Below are 24,985 nucleotides of genomic sequence, written 5' to 3'. Positions count from 1 at the left end.
ACCTCTGTGACTCAGCACTCACACTGCAGACCCTTCACCTCTGTGACTCAGCAGCACTCACACTGCAGACCCTTCACCTCTGTGACTCAGCACTCACACTGCAGACCCTTCACCTGTGACTCAGCACTCACTGCAGACCCTTCACCTGTGACTCAGCACTCACACTGCAGACCCTTCACCTCTGTGACTCAGCACTCATACTGCAGACCCAAAAAACAACACATAGCCAGCAAGAACATCAGTCTAGGGCTGCAAATACCGGTTATTTTCTCAGTGATGGACTACGGATGATTGGATGGATTACTTTTTTGTTTAGTCGAATAATTGAGAAGCAGGTTTTCAATGAATTGATGAGAATACATTATAATTGGTTATAGATTTTTTTTTATGATGGACAAAATCCATTAGTCTGATTTGGCATACAATAAATTGCAAAAAAGCCGTTCTGCATGCTCACACAACGGGTTGCATTGCATCACAACGTTTTTCTCCTAAATGGATTCTTTTATTTTTCATAATCTGTTAAATCAATTAGTTCAATTAACTGTTACAGCAGTCCTTCTGCAAATCAGGCCAGCAGTCAGTGAATCAGACAGTAAGCTAGTCGCAGAGTCAGTCAGTCAGTCGATAAGACAACTGGTGCATGAATAAGACAGTTTGCAAGACATTCAGTTAGTCAAGTTATAAACCAGTCAGTAATCGTGGCAATTAGTAAACCAGCTAATTTGTCAGTCAACAAACCAGGCAGGCTGTACTCCCAGACAAAAACAGACAGAGCTGGGATCAGCCAGTGCTATGACTCAGGGACTGCACTGCACAATGGCTGCAATCAGCATTAAAATCAGGTGCGTGTGTGTGTCTTGCGTGTCTGTCTGCATGCATTCACCCATTTTAATGTCAACCTTGGTCCTTCTGACTGGTCCATGTGACTGCCTGGCCGACCAACCAGCAGGCTCCTTCCGCATAGCAGCTGTTGCTTATGCTTCATTTGCTAAACATGAGGAAAAATATCCACTTTTTGGGTGGAAAAACAATATTCCCAGTCACAATACTGCACCCGAGATGTTCCATTGACTAAGACCAAGTTTAAAATAAGAACAGAATACATCAACATGAAATATCTAGGAGGCAAATTGGCAACACTTATTAGCATACTTCAATGGTAATAGAATAGACCATTTTCTGTCCAACCAAGCAATAGCAATCAGTAGGAGTGGAAGAGGGGTAGTACCATGGGCGGGACTTGACAAAGGGTCAATTTGGAAAACCGGTGCTCTGCCACCAGCTCGGTCGCTCCATGCAGGTTATGTGTGCATGATAGAGCAGACACATGCTCTCTCTCAGCCACATCCTCCATCTTGATTAGGGGCTCTCCTTGCACAGTTCAGTCTGACAGATTGATAGCAGGAAGTGATGGGTCACACAGAGCCTCAACGTACCACAATACTCGAGAATGTGAGCCCTGGGGACGGGGCAACACACACACACACACACACACACACACACACAGGTCTCTGGCCTGACCAATGTCTGGACTATTGAAAAATGAACACGGCAAGGTTAAATACATCAGGACCACCAGACCTGCTCACCTCTTACCACTTGTACCAGACACTTTGGCAAGTAATCAACTATTAGAGGTTCCAGTTGGTAGGTATACCTGTAAAATAATACATGTCCTGTCTGATGGAAATGGAAACCCCAAAACCTTTACTTTTCAGGACATTTTGAAAGAACATGTGTTACAACTTACAATGGACCTAATGTAGTTATCATGTAGTCACAAGCTTTTGTTCATTTCATATTTAAATACATGTAAAAATCCACACAGACGGAATTGACTACATTCAGTTTCACTTTCAAAATGTTGAAATATGGATATGAACAGAGATACAAGGTTTCTGCCCGACAAAACATATTTTGGCTTGTGGAACAGGGATGCTGTCTGCCTGGTGAATACAGGAATAAATCATTCAGCCAGTGGACACAATACATTACATTTCATACCCTTGCCTAAAAGTCAGATAAAGACACAAATGTCTATTAAGAATAATAGCCCAATACTTCCACTTCCCCTTAAAGGCCACTGTTTCATCAATGTTGTATTTGTCTCATTATTAGCCTATCCTCATCCCTGCTGCGGGGGCTTTGTTGCCACTCTCCATTATTACTCAAACATCGCTCATATATCATCTGCTTAATGAAACCCAGGAGCTATGAGAGAGAGGCTCATCTCATACTCAGAGGCAGACATATAGGGCCTAATGCTGAAAATCTGCCCTTTGGTGGCCAACTTAATTAGGGAAAACCAAAGGACTACCTGAATAATTTCTGCTATGTGATGAGGGTTACAAGCCATCCCCTCCCCACTGTCCCCGTCAAGGATTGTGGGAAGTCCAAACTCCCTTTGCAATTATCCGGAGATCATTGGCCAGAGGGAGCTAAGCTAAGAAGAGGTTAATGACACTAACACGGCTATTAATTATGGTGTCAACAGTCAGTGAAAGAAGACTGGAAACAAACTAGGCCAAAGCTCTTGTGGTGGTTCATTTATTGTTTTTACGCGGCAGGTAAGGCAAGGCCCAGAGGTAAAAGAGATTGTAACTGTAACATAGAGGTCACAGGTTTGATCCACATGACAGGCCCCATGAAACACAACCACACAGCATTTGACAGAATACTCAGAAGGCCCATTAGAATATGACATACTATCTTGCGCAATCAGTGAGCACAAACTGGCACAGAGCCACGCCAAGGGTCTGGAGAAGAGGAGTGAAAACCCACGTTCAGACACATTGGAAATTGGCAAAGCAATGCTCTGTCAAGGAGTATTGGAGCCACCCTCCTTGTTCCATACGACGTTTGTATTGTAGCCAGGCTGAGTGGTGCCTGCACAACCATCTATTCTCTATACAATACCTTATGCATTACACATATATCCTAGTGCAATATAAATAATATGCATCTTATAGTCATGCATCTTGTATGCCATGCTAGCCAGGGAGCCTACATTCTTACATATTTAAATGTACTCTTATCCGTTATTCGGTTATCATTTATTCTGTTATAATATTTTTGAGTAATGTACGTATGTTCTATGCATGCATTCAAAACATGCATGCATGTATGTTTTGAAAATGCTAATAAAACAGTTTAAAATCAATCATTTATTTATTTAAGATTAACTCTTGCACCCATCGGCTATTTGTGATCTTCAACATTTGAAAGACAAAAAGGATGCTGCCAAAGTCTTACATTAAGGGTATTCCAGACTAGTCATTCTGCAGTCACTGTCAAAGCCTGCATAAGTGACAACTGTGAGCTGCATTAGGTCACGGGCAAATCAATAGCTTCTTCTGCAAGGGTAGCAACATTTGGCAACATCCTTCACTGTTGAGCTGGCACTGATCTAATGAGTTAATTGGTGGCTCCTGAAACATCTCTCACTGACAAAGGGAAAGTACGGGGTCGTTTCAAATTCAAATACATTACAGTAAACACATTAGACAACGAAGGCCTGTGCATGAATTAATTCGAGAACACAAACGGGTACAGATGAATTTACAGAGAGGCGGAGCTTAAAGCAGGAAAAATAACTGCCAAGAAGAAAAATGCGCAAATCCAAATGGATCCATATATCCGGTGATTTTTGACATTATTATGCAGCTCTAGAGTGTTTACCCGCATGGGTGTATGTATGAGCGTATACTGTATGTGTATGTACATGTGTACGTTCGTAGGCACACCCATATATATATATGTATACTCGCATGCGACACACGCAGGGAGAGAGTGAAGCAGTGGGATAAAGGAAAACCTCTGTCTCTGTTGGGGGGGGGGGACAGCAGCGAGTGGATGTAGAGAAGTGAACAGAGGATAGAAGTGGATGTAGAGAAGTGAACAGAGGATAGAAGTGGATGTAGAGAAGTGAACAGAGGATAGAAGTGGATGTAGAGAAGTGAACAGAGGATAGGAGTGGATGTAGAGAAGTGAACAGAGGATAGGAGTGGATGTAGAGAAGTGAACAGAGGATAGAAGTGGATGTAGAGAAGTGAACAGAGGATAGAAGTGGATGTAGAGAAGTGAACAGAGGATAGGAGTGGATGTAGAGAAGTGAACAGAGGATAGAAGTGGATGTAGAGAAGTGAACAGAGGATAGGAGTGGATGTAGAGAAGTGAACAGAGGATAGAAGTGGATGTAGAGAAGTGAACAGAGGATAGGAGTGGATGTAGAGAAGTGAACAGAGGATAGGAGTGGATGTAGAGAAGTGAACAGAGGATAGGAGTGGATGTAGAGAAGTGAACAGAGGATAGGAGTGGATGTAGAGAAGTGAACAGAGGATAGGAGTGGATGTAGAGAAGTGAACAGAGGATAGAAGTGGATGTAGAGAAGTGAACAGAGGATAGAAGCGACAGGCCTGTAAATCACATCCTCCGTAATGGATTAATTCCCTTCATCTACTCCCCAAATTAAGCAGAAGAGAGAATGAGGAATTTATGCCTCCTTGCGTTATAAACTAATTACACAGCCTGTTGTTTATTTTATTTTTTCTCCTGTCTTCACTGTAAAGCAGCTGGTAGTGACGCCTTCATATCACTCCAGTGGTGGCACTGATGGGGGTGTTTATACTTTGCCACTCGGCCTGCGAGTGGACAGTTTTGCTAAGCACAAGTAAAGGCCCCCTGGGGGCGCTTTCAGGAGCCCAAGGTGAGAAGAGGACACAATACTTATAGTATTTAGCCAGACTCCTGCAGGTGGACAGCTAATGACTTAAATATACAGAGACACTTGTGTTGAGGCCAGATGGTTATGGTTATGTACGTGCATTTATTGAAAAATAATGCTGATGATTAGGAGGCTAATTACTCACCTGATGTTAAGTGCTTTGTTTATCGATGTATGGCCATAGCTTATATAAAGTAAATAACCATAAATACAATATTTATTATTATGGATATTAAGAAATGTGATCTTATTGCGTCTTTAGACCTGCAGCTTCAATGGGGCGAGCGAGGCCAATATGTCATTGTACCATTCAGTGGGTTTCGTTTGGGAGAAGGTGATTGATTATACTCTACTCATGTCACTCTAAGAAATTAGCCTAAAGTAAGACAAGGCACCAGGGGAAGACATGATGGGAGTGAGTAAACAATGTGCCGTGGAGCATGGCATGTCTGCTTCTGTGTCGTCTGTCTCTGTGTGTCCATCTACTCCATCAGCAGTGCAGACTAGAGGAAGGACTCCAGGAGTCGGAGCACAGTGCTTGCTGCTATTTCTGGCCCACTAGCATTCCCCTGACATACTGAACTGTACCGATACTGACTACTGAGGATTGAGGGAACACGAAAGCAAAGAGGCAAGCCCTGGTCCCTGTGTGTTAATGCCTTTCCACATTGCCTCTTCCCTCAGACTAACAGGATACTAACACAGTACACAGATACACAGTGTCTCCGCTTGTAAAACAGGTGGAAGTGACACCAATGATCCTGAGAGTTAAATTAACACCCATGATTTTGCCGCGCACAGCCACCCTTTGTCAAGTCCCGCCCGTGGTTGTGCCCCTCTTCGCACTCATTGGTTGCCGTTTCGTGGTTGGACAAAAGTCCTCTCTCTCCATCCACTACCATTGTAATAACATTTCAACAACGTTTTTAAGTTGCTTCGTATTGATATTCTGTGCACTCAATTCTTATTTGGTGTCAGTAAAAAGGAACATCACAGATGCAGCATGGTGACTGGGCATATCATTTTGTGAAAAAGCAGTGAAAAAGGTGAAAAGCAGTAAAAAATAAATAGAAATAAATGCAAGAGGCCGTACTGTTCCCGAAAGTAGACATTCTGGTTGAGTACAACTAAGACACCTAAACAAATTTTCATTGTCAAACTTTGACCAATCACAGCTCGACTTTACAAACAAACCCTCTCCAAAAGGAGGGAAAATTCCCCTCCACACACCCATGTGTCACAGGTTCCGCTGCATCATGGGAAACCTCTCCGGCGAGAGTTGACTACATGTTGTTGCGAGGAGAGATGCCGGAACTCTGCAGGCAAACGGCCCAACGTGAAGCCAGCTGGGCCAAGTCACCCCGCCGCCCCTCCCTGCTGTCAGTGTCTGGGCTTTGTTAGCGGAGTCTGATTGGTGGCCCTCCCCTCTGTGACACAGCCAAGCCCAGCCTGGCATGATGCCCTGAGCTCTGAGCCAGCGAGCTGGGGAGAGATGACGCACTGGCCTGGGCTATTCCCGGCTACAGCGGAGGACTTCCTGCGCGGATCCCGTGCTTGTATTTCATGGGTGACGATATGAGCCAAAGTCGATGCGGAGTTTTACCACAAACTATAGCCAACATAATATTTATTTGTTAGGTTACTGTAGAGGTGAGACCTTGCAACATTTTAATGGACTATTTTAGCATACTTGCCTTCCTATTAGTGCCTTTGATATTTTTTTGGATATTTGACCATGTGATATATGATATTTGGAGGTCCAAATTGGAAGCAATAAACGCTGTTATTGTGTATTTTCTTTAATTTGTAGCACTAGCCAGCAACATATTCCATGTTGCTGCATTCACTGCAGCTACAGCATACACCTCCATACCGGGGTCCCCTGACTCCCTCTACACCTCCATACCGGGGTCCCCTGACTCCCTCTACACCTCCATACCGGGGTCCCCTGACTCCCTCTACACCTCCATACCGGGGTCCCCTGACTCCCTCTACACCTCCATACCGGGGTCCCCTGACTCCCTCTACACCTCCATACCGGGGTCCCCTCACTCCCTCTACACCTCCATACCGGGGTCCCCTCACTCCCCTGACTCCCTCTACACCTCCATACCGGGGTCCCCTGACTCCCTCTACACCTCCATACCGGGGTCCCCTCACTCCCCTGACTCCCTCTACACCTCCATACCGGGGTCCCCTGACTCCCTCTACACCTCCATACCAGGGTCCCCTCACTCCCCTGACTCCCTCTACACCTCCATACCGGGGTCCCCTGACTCCCTCTACACCTCCATACCGGGGTCCCCTGACTCCCTCTCTCTCTCTCTGGCTGTGAAGGAGGCTTGTACAGAAGCCAGTCATCTGATCTGTACAGACAGGAAGGAGGCTGACCAGATGGTGACTTGGACGCCTCATGCCAGAAGCTAACACAATGGGACGACGACAGTCCCATACATACATAGGAGTGCGAAACCAAATAATTAGAATAATCACATTGGGATACTTGCTGATATTTGCCAGGCAGACAGTGCTGTGCTGTGCTGTGCTGTTGAATGCACGAGCCAACGTCCCTTCCCGTTCAATTCTGGCTGCCTGGAATGAAAAGGACAGTCCCTTCATTGGAAGGGTGTAAGAAGAAGCCTAATGTTTCATCTTCAACAGATTATAATGAGGGAGTAAATGCAGTGTTTTTTATATTGTCGTTTTGTTGTTTTTACCAACCTAACACATCCATTTATCCCTGATGGGCTCCCTCCAGACAGCCACCTTAATCAATCAACCAATTTCCTCCCAGCCTTCCGTTCAAATGACCTTCCCCACTTTACATCCATTGTTTGATTCCATCTATGTCTCCTCAGTCTGTCTGTCTGTCTGTCTGGGACTTGTCTGAAAATGACAGGCCAGGCCTGGCGTTCACCAGACGATAGCTTTGCAGCACTAATGATCCCACACGGCTAATTATCAGCACAGACAGGGGTCCATCACACCCTCTGGGGGGTGTGTGTGTGTGTGTGTGTGGTACCACACACCAGAAAATACTTTCCACAGTGTCCACACCTGGCTCTCCTCCAGACTTGATTGACTCCAGAGCCGTGTTGCCCAACCCTGGCGTCCTGTACTGCTGCTCTAGCCTGAAAGTACCACAGCTTTTACAGGCATAGATGGGCGGATTTAAACGAGCACTGGAAACCGACGTTGCGTGGCTCCCTATTGGTTCACCAACCTATGAGCCCTTCACTCCCACTCCTATGCCACATTTCCTGGGTCGTTCGGCCAGGATTTTTTTTTTTTCTTCTAATCCTGCAGTTTGAGTCCTCTCATCAAATACCAGTTAGGAATGGCTGGGACTAGGAACAGGGAGGTGGGAACCATACAGCATCAGTTTGACACCTCATCTACACTGCCAGCGATGCGAGCGAGCCAACGATGAAATCTCATATTAGAATACATGTTTGTCATTGTGACCGTCCTGGCGTACCACGAGCGACAACGCACCGTGCAGCGACGTCGTCCACCCCTCCTATATTCGCTCACAGTCTCAATTTGAACGAGGTTTTGCGGCCCCAAGCACTTTTATTGGTTGAGATCTACACGCTACTATGTATTGGTCATTTGAATGGTTCAGGCTACGTCGCAACGCAATGGCCGAGGCTCCATGTCAGGACATATCTTTGCACCATATTGCTGTCGGAACGCTCGCTCCTTGCCTGTGTTTATGAGTTGTGAGGCGAAATCCCCCCCATCCCTCCAAAGGCAGTGTACCACAGCATAACTCTACTCTGACCTATTTTTTATCTTTTTCATCTTTTATATTCCCTCTTCTCCCAATTTAGTCCTTCCCCTCGTACCAATTCCCACTTCCCGTCGTACTGTAATCCCTTGTGGCTGCAGACCCTTACTGGTCGGTTCATTAGAGAGGGTGTAGAGTAGTACGTGTTCCCCCTGATACACGTGAAATCACCAGGCGCACTTCTTTTCAGTTGACAGTCATGAGATTCACCAGGAAGGACGTAGTGCATGTGCAATTGTGGATGAACATGACATTCTTCAAAGTGCTATGTTTCTATGTCAGTTGTTCTTCGATTTTTCAAAAATAGCAGACCTACAAGCTTGTAGATCTGCTATTTTTCAATAGCTAAAGCATAGCATAATGCTAACACCAAAAGGGGTTCCCGCCCCAAAATGGGATAAGACAGGCACTGTGTGCGTACATGTGTATACCACATGTGTAACAAAACAACAAAAACAAATCAATACCTTTCATACCAGAGTGAGTAGAATGTAACCGGCCATGTCTTTGAGAAGGATAAGGACAGTGTGTACACTGCAGGAAAATACATTATGCAAGAAAGAGCTCTGTGCACGTGAATTCTGATTACTTTTGTGCAACATAGCCAATACGGCAACCTGACAGGAAGGACAGAATAAGGGTGCTCTACAAGGGAAGAGGTAGGTAACAGAAGGCTATGCGTGGTTATAATGGGTATCGTTTTCTGTGGGCATCACTGTGAACAAGCACAGGGGACTGGGTGCAGAGGACTGCACCCAGTCACGGGAAGCAGGACAGCGTGTCGAACTGGACCCGTCAAGACCAGATCTGACGTGTCAGGAGATTTTAAGCACAGTTTGAACGAGGCAAGTCGTGTCGTGTCGTGTCGTGACAGAAAGAAGGTTGGGGTGCAGGTCGCAGGACACACTGGGATCTCTGCAAGGGGGGGGGTCGGTACACCTGGTCTCACAGAGCATCGCCCTCACCGTAACATGTCCCCAAACGGTATATGCCGGATTTTGTGAGGACCACCACACCATTATTGCAGTGCGGTTTAACGAAATTTCCAAACCTAGCGAAAATAGCAGATCCGACGGGCCGAGCGAGAGAGATCTGCACGAGTAGCAATGTGCAGTCAGAACCTGAATAGGCAGTTAACCCTCACAGTGTCCTTTTTTGGGCTAAATAAATGTCTGTACACAAAAACATCTATATATTATACCATCGTGGGAAACGTATTCAGTACTAAACAAAGCACATGTGAGTCATGTGATCCTGTGTGTCCCGGGCTTTCCCTGTGGAATTGGCTATTTTGGGAAGCACCCGTCTTCTGTTTTCAGGACAACCTGCTCTAAAAATATCCATGTACCTGCTGATGTACAGTAATGGGGCTCAAGTGGTGAAACTGGTCGCGTCTGGCAACACTGGACTGGACTGGTCTCGCACCAAAACAAGGTTCTGGCAACACTGGACTGGAGTCTCGCACCAAAACAAAACACACTGTGGAGTTAATCGATTGGTATAGGAATTGAGAGTTGACAATATGGTATTGATGGTAAAAAAGTAGACCACGTTTAGAGCATCAACCATTATTTAAAAAAAAGAGTGTTCACTGAAGCTGTACGTGGTCCAATTGGAAGCAAAGCCACAGAAAAGTACAGTTTGATATAGTGTACTGAAAAAGATAAGTACTCTCCAGTGCAGACACCTAATGACTGGACCGTTCCTGGAGCATCCAGACGATCTGCTGTGGAGCGAATCAAAACTTGGTTTGCTAAATATTAGGCTCATATTTTGTTTTATTAATTTGCTAGTCATATTCATATCAGGGACATTTTTCCCCATTGTATTTTGAAAATAAATATGCCCCGTTTTAGGCTCAATTGGATTAATGTGTATTGCCTCATAACTGGACTTTAGGATAACTGAACAATAGAAATTCGCATCAGTATCTAGTTCAAAAGTGCGATGGGCAAATGTCTCGTGACAAGCGTTGTGTGATCCATAGGTCCACTCTACAGTGGAGTTTACCCCCATCATCACTACCACACGGACGGCTAGTACCGACTACGGTGATATCAACGGCAAGCGACGGCAGCTTGTTGGCGGGAGACGCTTTCCAAGTCCTTCCGTGGCCGATTCAGGAGGTTGGTACAGACGCACTGGAGAGCTGGCTAAAGGGTGAGAGCATGTGAAAGGCTGAAAGGGAGAGAAACCAGGGGGTGAGAGAGGGGACATACGAGAGTGAGAAAGAGGGAGGACAGAGTGTGAAAATAAAGCACGGGGCTGTGAGAAAAGGGAGACAGAGAAGCACAACAGACAGGAAATGAAAGAGGGACAGCAAGTGTGTGTGTGTGTAGCTGATCTAGGGCCAGTGGGAGTGTAATTATGAAGCTTTAGGAGTTTACAGGAAGAACCCCCTGAACCAGCATGCTGTATTCACCACATAACCTCAAATCAACTCCTCCTGTACACCACAGACACATGCACACACTGTCCGCACACGTGCACACACACACACACACACACACACACACACACACACACAGGTTTGGCTGGGAGTGGGATGGAGGCGAAGAGGGGAGAGGAGAGAAGGAGAGGAGAGGAAGCCTGCTTGGGCCAAGGCACTGCCTCAGGGCAGTAGTGTGAGGAACACAGAAGGGAAGGAGGTGGTGCTACTGCTACAACCACTGGAGTCCAGTTTACTGCAGCAGGAATGGAGGAGGTGGGGGAGGAGACATGGGTGGATGGAAAGGGGCGGGGGGTGAGGGGGGGCTGGATGAGGCGGCGAGGGGCAGAACGACGGAGAAGAGGAGCTGAATAAGAGGGAGGGGAGAGGTGGAGCCACGGTGTAATTCAATTATACGCACGCATGCATGCACACATGCACACGCACTCACACAGACACAGAGTGAGGAAATGGCTGTTTGAGAGAGAACCTTGTATACCGGTAGTAATAGCAGAGTTTGCAATTCATCTGAAACACTTAACTCTTTGAACGAGAGTAAAAATCTGACATTTCGTGCCAGGGTCATGGCTCTGTTCCGACGATCGGATCATTGATATGGGGTGACAGCTCAAATTAATGTTTTATTAAGCTCTGAACATCGTACTGTATCCCATTATGAGACCTAAAGTCACTAAAGACCGTGTGCACAGGTACTTGTCGTGTACGGAGGATTTGGGATATGGCGGTTTATACCATGGATGCTAGCGGTGGCTAAAATAAGGTAAAATATATATGTTTTTAATGCTGGATTAATGCTATTTTATCAAATATCCCCTTCTCGTCTATGGCTACCTGTGGCTGTGCATAATCAAATCTATGTCGTTTTCCCGTCAATGGCTTCATAAGAGTTTTAAGGCCCATCTATATGACGATCAGCTATTTCTGAAAATGTTGGGGTGAAAAAGGAAAAGTAACATTTTGTAAAAATGTACATGGCAAAAATAGAGACACCAGGGTTGATGTGGTTAAAGCCAACACACATGTGCACAGGCACACACCAGGATAATATTATTTCCTATGATGTACTGTATGCTGTACATGATTTATATACAGTATCTGTTTATGTCGCCTGTCATCTTTTATGTGAAGGTGGACCATCCACTCTCATTCAAAAACCGGCAGTATAATGCCACACAAAGTTTAGTGGGATAAAAAAAGCACTCTCCCATATCCATTCAGGAGCTGTTCAGTCACACACACACACACACACACACACACACAGCGCCTGAACAAATGACTGTCACTCAGGTATGCGACTGCAGGCGATAAAAGGGAGAGCCACTGGTGAGCTGAGGGGTCGGAGGTCACGGGAGACCCATGGAGCTGTAGTTTGTGAGGTCACAGTAGGAGAGAGGGGGGGCCTAGTTAGTTAGCCACAGTTGTGAACTACACGTGCACATACACACACAGTCACACTGCACAGGCGCATGGGAAGTTTCTGCCTGGCAGGAAGAACAAAGAGGAATGGAGGGAGAGGGAGGGAGATGGAGAAGTTGGAGCGTGCTTAACAATGTAGTGAGAGTGGGAGAAGTAATTTAGGGACAGAGAGAGAGAGAGAGAGAGAATAGAGCACTCCCACACGTCTTTGAAATGGGAAATCCTGATCCCTGATTCATACTTGGTTGCCAAAAATAGAAGAACTATTTTAATTCAATTCGGTTTTATTAAAGTGTCAAATCACAACAAGTTGTCTCAAGACACTTTACATATAGAGCGACAAAGCTCTGTCTGTGTTTTGTAAACTGACACAGAGATCCCACCCAGACAACATTGCGACAGTGGTAACGAAAAACATCAGAGGAAAAAAACACACAAGCAAGACACATATGAGCATGATGCACACTGATGTGATAGATGTTGGTGCACACACACACACACACACACACACACACACACACCCCTACAGTACACTAACTTGAGCAACAGTACCTCAACAGACAAAGCAGCCATTGCAGCGGCATCGTAAATTCAACAGCAGGACCCAAATATTTGACCAATGCACACTGCTATGCAATCCAATCTACGGTAATCTCTAATCAAATTTAATCCAGCCTTGTGCCGGGGATAAACTCCCTGTAATGGAAAATAACTGATTTACTGTGATGCAGCCTGCCTCGCCCTTACGGAGCCCCAGTCTGTAAATAAATAAGCTGTGAATGCATAACCCACTTTTGATAACGGAGGGATTGGGGGGGGTGGGGGGGACCAAACAACCAGTGCTGCAGCTGTTATATAATACATTATGTAAATACTCCCCCCAACCCCAATACTCATCGTCAGAGGTGGGGCCACATCAAGTCTATTGTGTTTTCCACCATCTTAGGCTGCCCCCAATCGAACGTGCGGGTAGGGATTCATTATGTACATCTGCTAGGTCTAAAGGTGGAGGAGAAGGCACATGGAGGGACGGGCGGGAGATGCCCGGCAATCAACACAAATGGAAAAGAAGGAGGGAGGGGGACAGTTGAGGCAAAATGCAGCAGACAGAAAAGTGTGTGTGTATGGGAGTGAGTCACATGGAGAGGGAGAGGGAGAGAGAGAGACAGACACGTGTGATGGAAGTTCCATCGACGTGTGTACCAAAGCTGGGGAGAGCTATGTCGTTGCCATGGTGTATTTTACAGTCAGGCAAAAGGTGTGTAGAGTGTGTGTGTGTGTGAGTGAGAGTGAGAGTGAGAGTGAGAGTGAGAGTGAGAGTGAGAGAGAGAGAGAGAGAGAAAGAGATCAGGGCCAGTGCTCTCCTGCCAGACAACAGGAGATTTCCTCGCTCTGCCTGTCCCGCTGTCCACAGCTCCAACACAATTTGATATTCATGGCATGTCTCTCCCTCTGTGTGTCTGTCTCTCTCTCTCTCTCTCTCTGTCTCTCTCTCTCTCTCCCTCTGTGTCTCTCTCTCGCTCACCCTCCCTTACTTGCTTACTCTGCCTCTCTTCACTGCCTCTCTCACCCTGCCTCCCCTTTTTTACACGTCTCTCTCCGTCTCTGCCACATAACCAGCAATAAGGGGCAGAAACTCGACTGGTGCATTAGACGAGTTGCTGTTCTTTTTCGCTCTCACTCTGTCATTCTCTCCATTTCTTCGTCTGTCTCTGCCTCGCTCTCTCTACCCCACCCCTCCTGCTTTTGCTCTTTGTTGCTTTTTTCATTTTCATTCAAACACAGCCATGGTGCGTGCGTACACACACACACACACACAACCCACACACACACACACAAAATTGCGTCAGAGATATCAATGTGAAAGGGGAAATGGAAAAAACGGTTCCAGCCATTACTAAAGAATACATGTTTTGTTTAATTTCATTGAGTGGGGGCAGAAAATGAATTCCAGAGAATCCATTTTAAAAAGAGACAATTTTTTTGATTAGTCACTACATTTAAAGCACCCTGCCACCAGGCACCACTCCCCCAATTACTGCCTCCAAAAGCTCAGTTGCAACAGGAAAGAATAAGCCATGCTATTTTTAGAAATTGGTCTTCCAGAAATCCTGTCCCTCCTCTTTAATAAGCTCTTGCTCCCCAACCAGCATAGACACACAGCACAATGCTATGGAATTAAAAGCTGATGAAGATTGAAGAAGCAGCAATCCCCTTGGTCTTTAGCGGTCTGGAAAGATGCTCATGGGTTAGAGTAGCCTGCGTGCCCTCCATGGCTGCTATTAAAAATGGAAATGCACTCACTTGTGGGACAATATCATCTCTTTGATCAATTCTGTGCAGCATGAAGCCTGGAACTAGATCCACCCCACCCACCCCAGCGTGAGCTCTGATCTGATCTTTCTCTAGCGCCTACGACGTGGGCCCTTGATCTTTCTCAAAATGCGCACAGTTCTCTCTAGCGCCATCTGAGCACCAAAGTTGAATCCACGATTCTGTCTCATTTGATCCATCCCTTCAACAGTCAGAAACAAACCAACTCTCAAATCAAGTGGGTGAGCTGTGGGGTGCATTTCACCACAGGCTGTTATAATGCACAGTGTCAGCCATGTTCCACTCGCTCCACACGCCAAAAACGACCACAGTTGCGGCCCGGTCGGTCGGGGATCGCACGCCCATGTTCAATTCACATTCTAAACTTGCCCTCAGGCTAATTCCCACAGCATGCCCTCCACTCAGCAGGACAGTCTGGTGTACCAAACTTTAATTCACACCGTCTCATTTGATCTGACACGTCTCACTTAACAGTTTTTCTGGTGTTTTCTAACCATGGCACTGTACTGCACAGGCTATCAGCCATCTTATGCTCTCTCCGAGCTCACTCCACACATGGCAGCTAGAGAGGCCATATGAACCACATCGGTTAGGTCACAGCTCTAATATCACCATTAACCGATGACCATTGTCAGGAAGTCCACAACTGAAAGTTCATGCTCATCTCTACTCAAATAGAAGTTGAAAAATCATCCCTTTTTTTATATATATAATATATATATATATATATATATATACACACACACGCACACACACACACACACACACAATATATAAAATAAGATCCAATCTCAGCTCTGCTTTTATTGGCCAGTAGTTGAGCTGCTTGCGCATAGTGAGCGCAAAGTTGACGGCCAAGATGATTCGAGAAATGCCATCAGCTCTTTCCCCTCGATCATGTTGGCTGTCAACTCTGCACGCGCATTGCGCAAGCAGGAAGTAAAGATTCGCTCACCTGGTCCACTCTCTATTATAACTCCTCTCTGCTCACAGCATCTGTCGTCGTCAACAGATTTGACAACAGAGTCCTATGTGAAACAACCGCTCACTATTTCAAAGGCTCTGGGCACAAGAAGGGTTAGCGTTGCGTAGCCAGCCAGACTATCACAGCATTATTATTTTTTGCAATGGCAGATTTGTCTGGCTAGTATGTGAAGCTAGTGAATGCTACTGTTGTAGCCTACGGATTAAACAACGGTTCTGTGTTTAATAAACACATTGTAAAACATGATGGGTGCAGCTACAGAACTTGCTACAGAACTTGTGGTGCGGAATGCAGTCAATGCACTGTTGCGCTCTCCTGTCAAGTGTCAACTGATGCGCAGCCAAAAACAAAGAGAAAATCCATCGCCAAATCAGTAAAATGGCTGTGACACATCGACTCGCCAAATACTGAGTCGTTCACAACACAACCCTAGTGAAAGTACAAGTTGGACAGTCACTTAAAACAGACGTAAGTTGCTAATTCACAGACACAATTTAGACCGCACCCACTCGGACAGTACACTGCAGGCCAGCCCATAGAAGTCATTGTAATTCAACTGTAAATGGTGCATTTATATAAAGCGCCTTGGATGAAGGCGCTATATAAATAGATTGTGCATTACATGAACCATTCCAATCACTCATACACATATTCATGCACCAATAGCGGAGGAAACCATGCACCATTGCACTAACCTGCTCATCGGAAGCAATTAGGGGACACTTCGACACGAACTCTGGGGGGGCCTGGGATCGAACTGGGAACCTTCCAGTTCCCTAGCGGCCGCTCTACCCCTGAGCCCTAGTGTGTAGTTACTAGTTAGCTGTAGTAGCCTTTAGCCTGTAGTTAGACAACTTGTAAAATAATCCTACATAAACTGGAGAGACAATATTGATTTGAATAAAATGTTTCCAAATGTATGGGGTGTCTTTGTCACCGTATAATCTTGTTTTCTCAATAGATGATGTGTTTCACATTTAATTTGCCACTTGAATGGGTTAGCATTACCCATAATGTTACAGAGCAGAGGGGAGGCAGCAGACAGACAAGTACATTTCATCAATGACTTTGAAGAGGGTAATTCTCAACTTCTACATCCCGATCATCCCGACCGAGGTCTATATTTTGAACATGTCACAGGCAGGCTCATATTAATTTGCAGTCCGACGGTACATGAGAACTTAATTGTGGGTGTGAATTTGTAGACGCCCGGGTGTCTCTACCGCCTGCTGCCTCTTTTCACCTGCCAATAGGGATCCATACACATATGGAGCGACACATTGTGCATTTGCTGATCAATTTTCTCCGAATATTCACCTGTTGTGAGATGCCCACGGTGAATGGAATAGCGTGATGGGTTGAAACTACCCCCACCCCCTCAAAGCAAGCGTTCGTCCGCGACCAGGGCAGTTGGTCAATCTCTCGCTCTGTTGCCATCCTTCTCTACAACCCAGCCTTTCTCTCTTTCTCTCTCAACTCGACTCCGCCCACCCTCTCTCTGGATCACCAATGCCACCTCTCCTTCTCTTCATCCCTCCTCCCCTCCCTGTCTCCCTGTAGGCACAATGGACAAGAGAGGGTGAGAGAGAGCGACACACACACACAGACAGAGAAAGAGTGCTCAGTGCTGACCTGAAATGACCTGGCTGCACGTGTCATCACTGGACCTTCTCCCTTTCCCTCTCTCTCTCTCTCTCTTCAGGCCACACAGAACCATAATGCACAAGTTTAGCTTCTAGAAGAGGAGCAGAACAGAGCTGAACACCCCTATCACTAACAAGAAGCCTTTCCTTACAGTCAGGCCTCTGACTGGCTGGGCTGTAACAGAAGTCCATAGCTGGTGCGTGGTTGGTCTAAGGACATCTGTGCATGGTCAATTCATCAGTCTGTCTCTGTCATGCATATTCTTTAGGTCTTACACAGCCAAATGGTATGGGCCCATTTGTACACTGTCCAAGTTAAATGAACACTGTATTTGACTGTGTAGTATGGACTACTTTTAACTTATTTAACTACTTCAATAGTTGTGCCCCAGATGCCTAATAATCGTCTGGTTACTGATGCTAGACACTGTACAGCGCACACAGAACTTGTTGAGTGGCCAAGAAAGATCCCACCACCAATTAAGATTGTATTAGCAATGCTGTCTCGTTGTACTTGATACTGACAGTAGACGTTGCTTGCGTGGGTTGTCTCTGACTTTAATGCACTGACTTTAATGCACAGCATTAAAATATGTGTGTTCATATTTGTTCAACATTTCAACATGGAGCCGTTTAAATATGCTGTGCCAAGTTCAATCAGAAATTGTGAGGTGAATTATCTTTCCAGAGAAAGCCTACACATGCTTAGTAGGGACAGCACTTCCTCTTACCATGTGTGTATCACTGAGCAGACACAGTCAGCAGTAGACTCCATTGTGATATGAGAGCACAAACCAGCAGCGTCCAAATAAATAAAGCTTGTGGGTGGGGTCCATTCGAAACACATATCCTGATATATACACTTTTGTTTTGTTTGCTTTTGAAGTTATTTTGGGGGGCTTTTCTACGCCTTTTTCGATAGGTATCCTAGTGAGAGACAGGACACACAGAGAGCCGGAAATCAAACGGGGGACTTAAAGGCATATTTAAAGGTTAAGACCACTTTTGTAGAGGTATGGGTTGTGTAGTTACCTTGCCTTTATGCAACTCCAAATGTGGACAAGAAATCAAAAATAATTGCTTCAAAAAATATGCTCCTCATGGACTTGCATTGTATGCTGAAACAGCTCTCAAAGTCACTCTTTTAGTACACAAACAAAGTTGATTCAGAAAATATAGAGCATCACCAAAACTCATAGTTTTTTTTTTTTATATAAATATGTAAACTTCCTGGTGATTTTGCCATTTTTATTAGGAAGAACTGGATCCGTGGATCCGGATCAGATATTCAAATAGTAAAATCAACAGGAAGTTAACATTTTTATATAGAGTTTTGGTGATGCTTTATATTATCTGAATCAACTTCATTTGCGTTTGTTTACGTACTAAAAGAGTGACTTTAAGGGGTGTTTAAGCGTACAATGTAAGTCAATGGGAGCATATTTTGAATTATCAATTTCTAATCACTGGAACAATTATTTTTGATTTCTTGTCCACTTTTGGAGTTACATCATGGCAAGGTAACTACACAACCCAAACCTCTACAAAAGTGGTCTTACCCTTTAAGGCCCCCGGTCTTAAATAGCTGATCTACAAGCTCACAAGCTTGTAGATCAAATCACAAGCTTTATGAGAGTACATTACATATGTTATTCAGTGTGGACAAGGAGCAGCAGGGACAGTACTAGGCAAGGTATGGTCACTACCCCAGTGTGTAGGGCGTGTGACACTAATTGTGAGCTTGTAGATCGGCTATTTTCACCAATTTGTTTTACTACAGGCAACAATAACATGCCACAAATAGGAATCAATTATTAATCAAATATTTCATAAACGTATTGATTGTTTATTATGATGGATGAAATCGATCAGTTCAATTAACTTACGTAGGGGTACACGTCTCATATTGATCAGGTGGGCGATGGCTAGCACTGCCCAACAGAACAGCAATGAGAATGGGCTCTTGCTCACCGACTGGCTGCCGATCGCCCAGTTCTGTTACCGAAGGGAGAGACATCTATCGAAACAAACTGGGGCAATAGTTGACAGCAAGGATGTATTACAGTGTTTAAAGTTTATGATGGATAAAATGTTTTTGGCCCTCTGGGCTGCTGACGGAGTTTCAGCTGAAAAATGGCTGTGTAAATATCCGAGACTAACAGGTCGGAGCACATTGACCTACCTAAAGCAATTCAGTATCTGCACAGTAGACAAACATACACAGATTTGCTTTCGCAACTACATGAGATCATAGTAATATCTACTAGTCAGGAGTGATTTCCTTTTTTTCCTCCTTTTTTTTACCACTTAAGCTCTAAATCCTATGTTATACTTTGTCGTGTTGTGCGAAAATAACCGAAAATACAAGCTGAGCTTGTAGATCTGCCATTTTTGCAAAAATGTAATTGGAAACGTTTGCCTGTGCCAAAATAGGAAAAACATTGAGGGAGACAGTTTGCATGTTTTAGCTTTCAGAGTCGGGTTCATCAGAAATGCATCCAATTTTTCTCTCCGTTGTTGCATTCTACAGTGAAACATATACCGCTCATAAGCCTCAAAGCGTTCCACCACCACATTCTCAAACAGAAACATACTTTCCGCTTCTTCATCCTCAAAACTGGAATGTTACAAATATCAATAGCCTTTGGCCCTGCAACTGTACAGTACATGTCAGCCATATTCTTTGTCTATTCTTCGTTATTATCCTAGATTCACATTTCAAATAAGCCACTTCATTTAGACATACTACCTGGTGCCATGTAATGGTTTGTTGATGGTTTCCTTAAACTCAAACCATGTTACATTACACCGATTAGCAGCTTTCGCCTTTATTTTATATTTTGTATAGAGGGACAGACAGTAGGCTGACAGGAAAAGGGGGAGAGAGATGGGGGGAGTGACATGCAGTAAAGGCCGTCGGGAACGGGAGTCGAACCTGCGGCACACTGCCAGACTCGGACTACCGGCGAAGGTGCCTGGACCGCTGAGCCACGGCCCAGGCCAGCAGTTATCATTTTAACTGGTATTTTTTAACCACAGAGTTATAAAGTGACTACAATGTGTGTGTAAGTAAGCTAAAAGCCCAACTAGCCCAGCCTGCCCTGGACGACACAATGCTTACTGCTGCAGGATTGGTGAAGTGGGCTGCTGTGACCGGCACGACGGCACATTGTCACATTCAATCTCCTGCACTAATACGTCTGCCATCTATCACACACAGCATATGGCCTTTATCGCTCACACCAAATGCACCTGATTTTTCCATTATAGCCAGCCGCTGAAACTATATCAAGTACAATCACGTCTGCACTCTACAGTAATACCTTCCTTCAAAGATTCCTTCCAGTTTCATTTGCAAAATTACAACAAGAACAAATGCAAAAGGCGACAGTTCTGCAGTGTCGTACTGAGCCATGGTCCTTGGTGCGTGTGTGTGCTTGAAGAGTTGTTCAGAGATACCCACTCTTGAAGGGATGAGGTAGCTATTAAAACCATCAATCAGGCTGACTGGAGCTGCAGCAAGCAAGGACACACACCGCTGTTACTGTACAGAGATGCTCAGAGGGAGGGAGAGAGAGAGGGGAGGAGAGTGAGAGACAAAGAGAAGACCTAGAAGCAGAGGGAGGTGAAGAGATGCCGACTGCAAGAGAGGGAGAGACAGAAGAGAAAGAAACAGACAGAACAACATAAGGAATCGCACCAAGAAATAAAAGGTACTCTTCATTATATCATGTCAGTTGGAGAATAACTAAAAGCTGTTTGCTATGAGAGTTCGGTTCATCTACAGGTCAACAGTGAAATACTAGTGAGTGACCGTCCAGTTGTCATTTATTCTAACACATCAAAATGTGTGTTTAAAAAAAACAGACACTAAATGGATCAAAACTCCCACCCTACCTACAAGACTGCAGGGGCCCATAAAGCCACACATCCAAAGGCCACCTGTGGTAGCAAGGCATTCAAAGACAGGGAAAAATACCCTCACTCATTTACATGTAATTGACATGGCCATGAATGGAGGGGGAGGAATTGGCCACCCTGTTTACACTTTAAAAAGCCCTCCAATGTGCCTTGAAATCACTGTGTCCCGGCAAGCCTTTGAAACTGGATAACCGGATTTTTGGGCGATGTATAGGGCCCCTATATGGCAGAGGCGAGGCCATGGCAACGATGGCAGCTTAACAACATGAGTTGTTATGAAGCAGTCGCCTATGTGTTGTTATCGAGTCTGAACATGGGACCAGACAGGACCACCTAAAAGACGGAGCAAGTGAACAGCATATAGAGTGTGAACTAGATAAAGTGCCCCTCTGGGCACAGGTCTCCACCAGGGCAGGTTGTGGCCTCCTGGTGGCGCTATAATAGGCCAATGTGAAAAGGGTGCCATTTCTTCTTAGGCAATTGGATGATTTAAGGCATTTTGTTCCAAAGTTTTGCAAAAGACCTGTTGGTGGCGCTATAACAAGCCTATGTGAAAATGGTGGGATATATTCCTCAGCCTATAGGAAAGTCTGTGAAAGAACTCACAGGCTTCTAAACGGGCCAATCCTGCAAACTTTGAAAGCCAATTAGGATGGAATATGAAATATCGGACAGATCCGGCTTGAACACATGACTATAGAGCGCCGAAGTCTTGACGTAACTCGCTCATCCCGACGATTCCCCTGGTTCGCGGAAGTAATTTCTCTATGGAGAATAACATGGGGTGATCTTAATATCGTCTACTATAAGCGTTGTGGTCCAAAAATAAACAAGCTGTCTCTGCGTTATTGTTAGGGAGGTGTCTCTGTATCGTTTGCAACAGTCAGTCACTCATATATGATACAGTCTGCTTCTAGCGAAAATCTAACTAATTCAGCAGCAGTAACATTAGCGTTTTCTCTCAGTCGGTTGATTCTTCATATCCATATGAGTGAAGCGGCCGGGGTGACATTTTGTTATATGAGGCGATCTAAAATCGCCTCAATGGGGATATCAATGCAACTAAACAAATACATGAACCTGGGGACTGACGCCCTCTACTGAAAGTGACGTCAGACTTCGGTGCTCTATAGTGATAGTGTGTAACGATTTGCGGGATTTTTTAATCTGGAGTAGTAATATCAAAAAGTGTTTTTCAAAAGTCGGCCTCCTGGTGGTGCTATAACAAGCCGTTCTGGAAAATTTGGGGCAGAGGTTCATCGTTGGCATCCAGAGAGTGTGTGCAAAATTTGGCATCGACCGGGTTGACGGTGCCGGAGATTAGCTGTACATGGACGGACAAACACGTGCTTTCAAACTACATAATAATCTGAGATGTCTGTTTATGACTCCAATGGACACTACCCTCAGTATGCCTTGCCTTGCAATTTGCATCGACCCTTTTGCAGGTTCTACCACCTGACAAAGTGATTCTAAATTGAAAGGGACTTGCAAGAAGACCGACTCACCAAAACCACCAAAAAAACATCCTTTTGGGGGTCACACCTCTGATTGGTCTGTTAAAAAGCCCAGAGGAGAACCTGGGCCCCATCTTTGCACAATACCATCACAGGGCTGAGGATTAAGGAAGGAGCAGAGTTCACACAACTCTCCTTTCATCACTGCAGCACTCCTTTCTCAACAGGAGACTCCTATACTGCAGTGTACGGCTATAGTTAATTTCCTACTCTGTGTGTCTGTCTGTATGTTCATCCATAGCAGGACAAAAGTATGAGTAAGACGCGCAAACGCGGGAAGCGAACGCAGCTCGTACATATTTGGGTTTGTTCGTATAGCTGCTTTGGGGACTCCTTATATGGTTATGGCTGAGTCATGGTGACGTAACAGCGGGACAGACACTTGCATCAATCACAAACAAATCACTCAGCTCCATATATGGGCACAAAAGCAGGACAGACAGACACACAGTCAGACACACAGACAGACATGATCTGCTAGGTCTCATAGTAAGTGCTCACTGCGTTCGCAAAAAACATTATTTGATTTGGTAACTGTGGATTAATCCATTACACAACTGAAACCTTAGCAGAATCCATTTGCTGAGGAATTTGCTAATGAAACCAGGGGATATTACTGTATGTAGCAAGGTTAGCAAGACATGACAAAAAAAGTAATATAACCTTTTTCATGTTAGTGGTCAACTGGCCATCAGATTCCATGCACCAGTCATTAGACACCATCACCAAACAAACATGATGAAAAACAAACAAACTAGCAACTCACTCTGTCATCAAGTAATTAGAGAAGTAACCAGGAGGCCATGGCCTGGTTGGAGGATTATAATTCTGAGTGGGGAAGAGGGGGGTAAACAGTGGACGAGGCAATGACCTTCTGCTTAATGAGGCACTGGGGTCTCCTTCGAATCCGCCCTATTATCCCGTTAATGGATCCAGGAGGAATTCCTTTAGATGGCGTTAAGGATTTCCCCCAGAGAGAGGTAAAGACAAAGTGGAATGAGGATGAGAGTTTGTGTATGTGGGGGGGGGGAGCAAGAGAGGTAAGAGAGATGTAAAGAGATTCCTGGAAAAGAAAAGGATCGAGTGAAGAAAGAAAATAGAGTGAGAGAAGATGGGCCAGTATAGATCCCCTGGGGAGTGGTAAAAATATGAGGCCCGGTGCACAATTTTATTCCTCCCTGGTTCGCTGCTTGACCCCTCATTCAGGTCAATTGGTCATGCTGTTTTCCCCTTCCCTCTTGGTCGCTCGCAGGCTCACAGCCAAGCGTAGACTGAAACGCCACTCCTCTCGTGAGTCGAGCAGGTCTAGCAGCGACTGACTGGCTGACTGTCAGTAGAGCTGGGTCTGACTTGCAGACGACGTCAGGGCAGGAATCTGGGAGGAAACTAGGAAAGGCTGGTTGTTCACCGAATCGCAGGGATTGGCTCCCAACCAGGGGCGTGCTAATTAAGCTGTGTTAATGCAATGGTCACAAGTTGCAATATTTCACAACACTGTCTGGATCTCTGTGCTACACCGCACGCACACACATACACAGATTTGCATGGCTGAGCATGTTTTGTGTGCAATAGATACTGTATGTGTGGCGGAGAGATGTTGAGCAAAAGAGAAACACACATGGGGAAAACAAAGAGAAAAGGAGGGGGGTTGACACAGGAAGTGTGGTATCAAATAACGCAAGGAAGAGTGGTGAGAGGGAGCATGACTTGGGTCAGAGGATGATAAGAGAGTGTTGTGTCCTTGAAGCGTAGCAAGGAACGAACCTAGCCCTGAAACATGTCTGGCTGTCATAATCATGACAGTGAGCTACTCGCCTATTAGATTGTATTGGCAGTGCAGTCAGCGTGCCTATATCGCACACACCCAGTGTTTCAGAGCGCAATACTCCTCCCGACAGATAGGGGTGCGCCTATGGCAAAAAAACAGCTCAGATAAAAAATGCCAAACAACGCCAAATGCAGTAGTGCTAATTGCTGTACCAGCAAATTTCTAACACCCGTGGCCCACTGGTGAGTACTTTATATTTGAAATCTGAATGTGTTGTGTATGTACATGTTTTCACTGTAAATGTAGCGATTGCATCAAGCAGGCAGAAGTTAAGCCATGACGTTTGTGAAGTACGAGTGTCATGTGAACCATGGCTAGGAACGAACGATACACTGGGAATGTAGTGTTGACCACATAGTACACACGAAAAACACAT

General features: G+C 45.2%; 1 protein-coding gene across 3 annotated transcripts in view; it reads right to left on the bottom strand.

Moving 5' to 3' along the window:
• The window catches only part of rev3l (REV3 like, DNA directed polymerase zeta catalytic subunit), a 91,611-nt gene that overhangs the window by 63,407 nt on the left and 3,219 nt on the right, over window positions 1–24,985 (bottom strand). Inside the window, exon 1 of one of the 3 annotated variants that reach the window (XM_080790305.1) lies at window positions 7,220–7,314. The exons of the other annotated variants lie outside the window; for them this stretch is intronic. The gene's annotated coding sequence lies outside the window, so the exon portion shown is untranslated. Of the gene's footprint in view, window positions 1–7,219; window positions 7,315–24,985 lie in introns of those variants that run through there. 3 annotated transcript variants of the gene reach the window in all.

This window comes from Protomyctophum bolini (assembly GCF_963924005.1).
Source record: "Protomyctophum bolini genome assembly, chromosome: 19".
NCBI lineage: Eukaryota > Metazoa > Chordata > Actinopteri > Myctophiformes > Myctophidae > Protomyctophum > Protomyctophum bolini.
The sequence above is the reverse complement of the archived record's forward strand: the minus strand, read 5'-3'. Positions and strand labels throughout refer to the sequence as shown.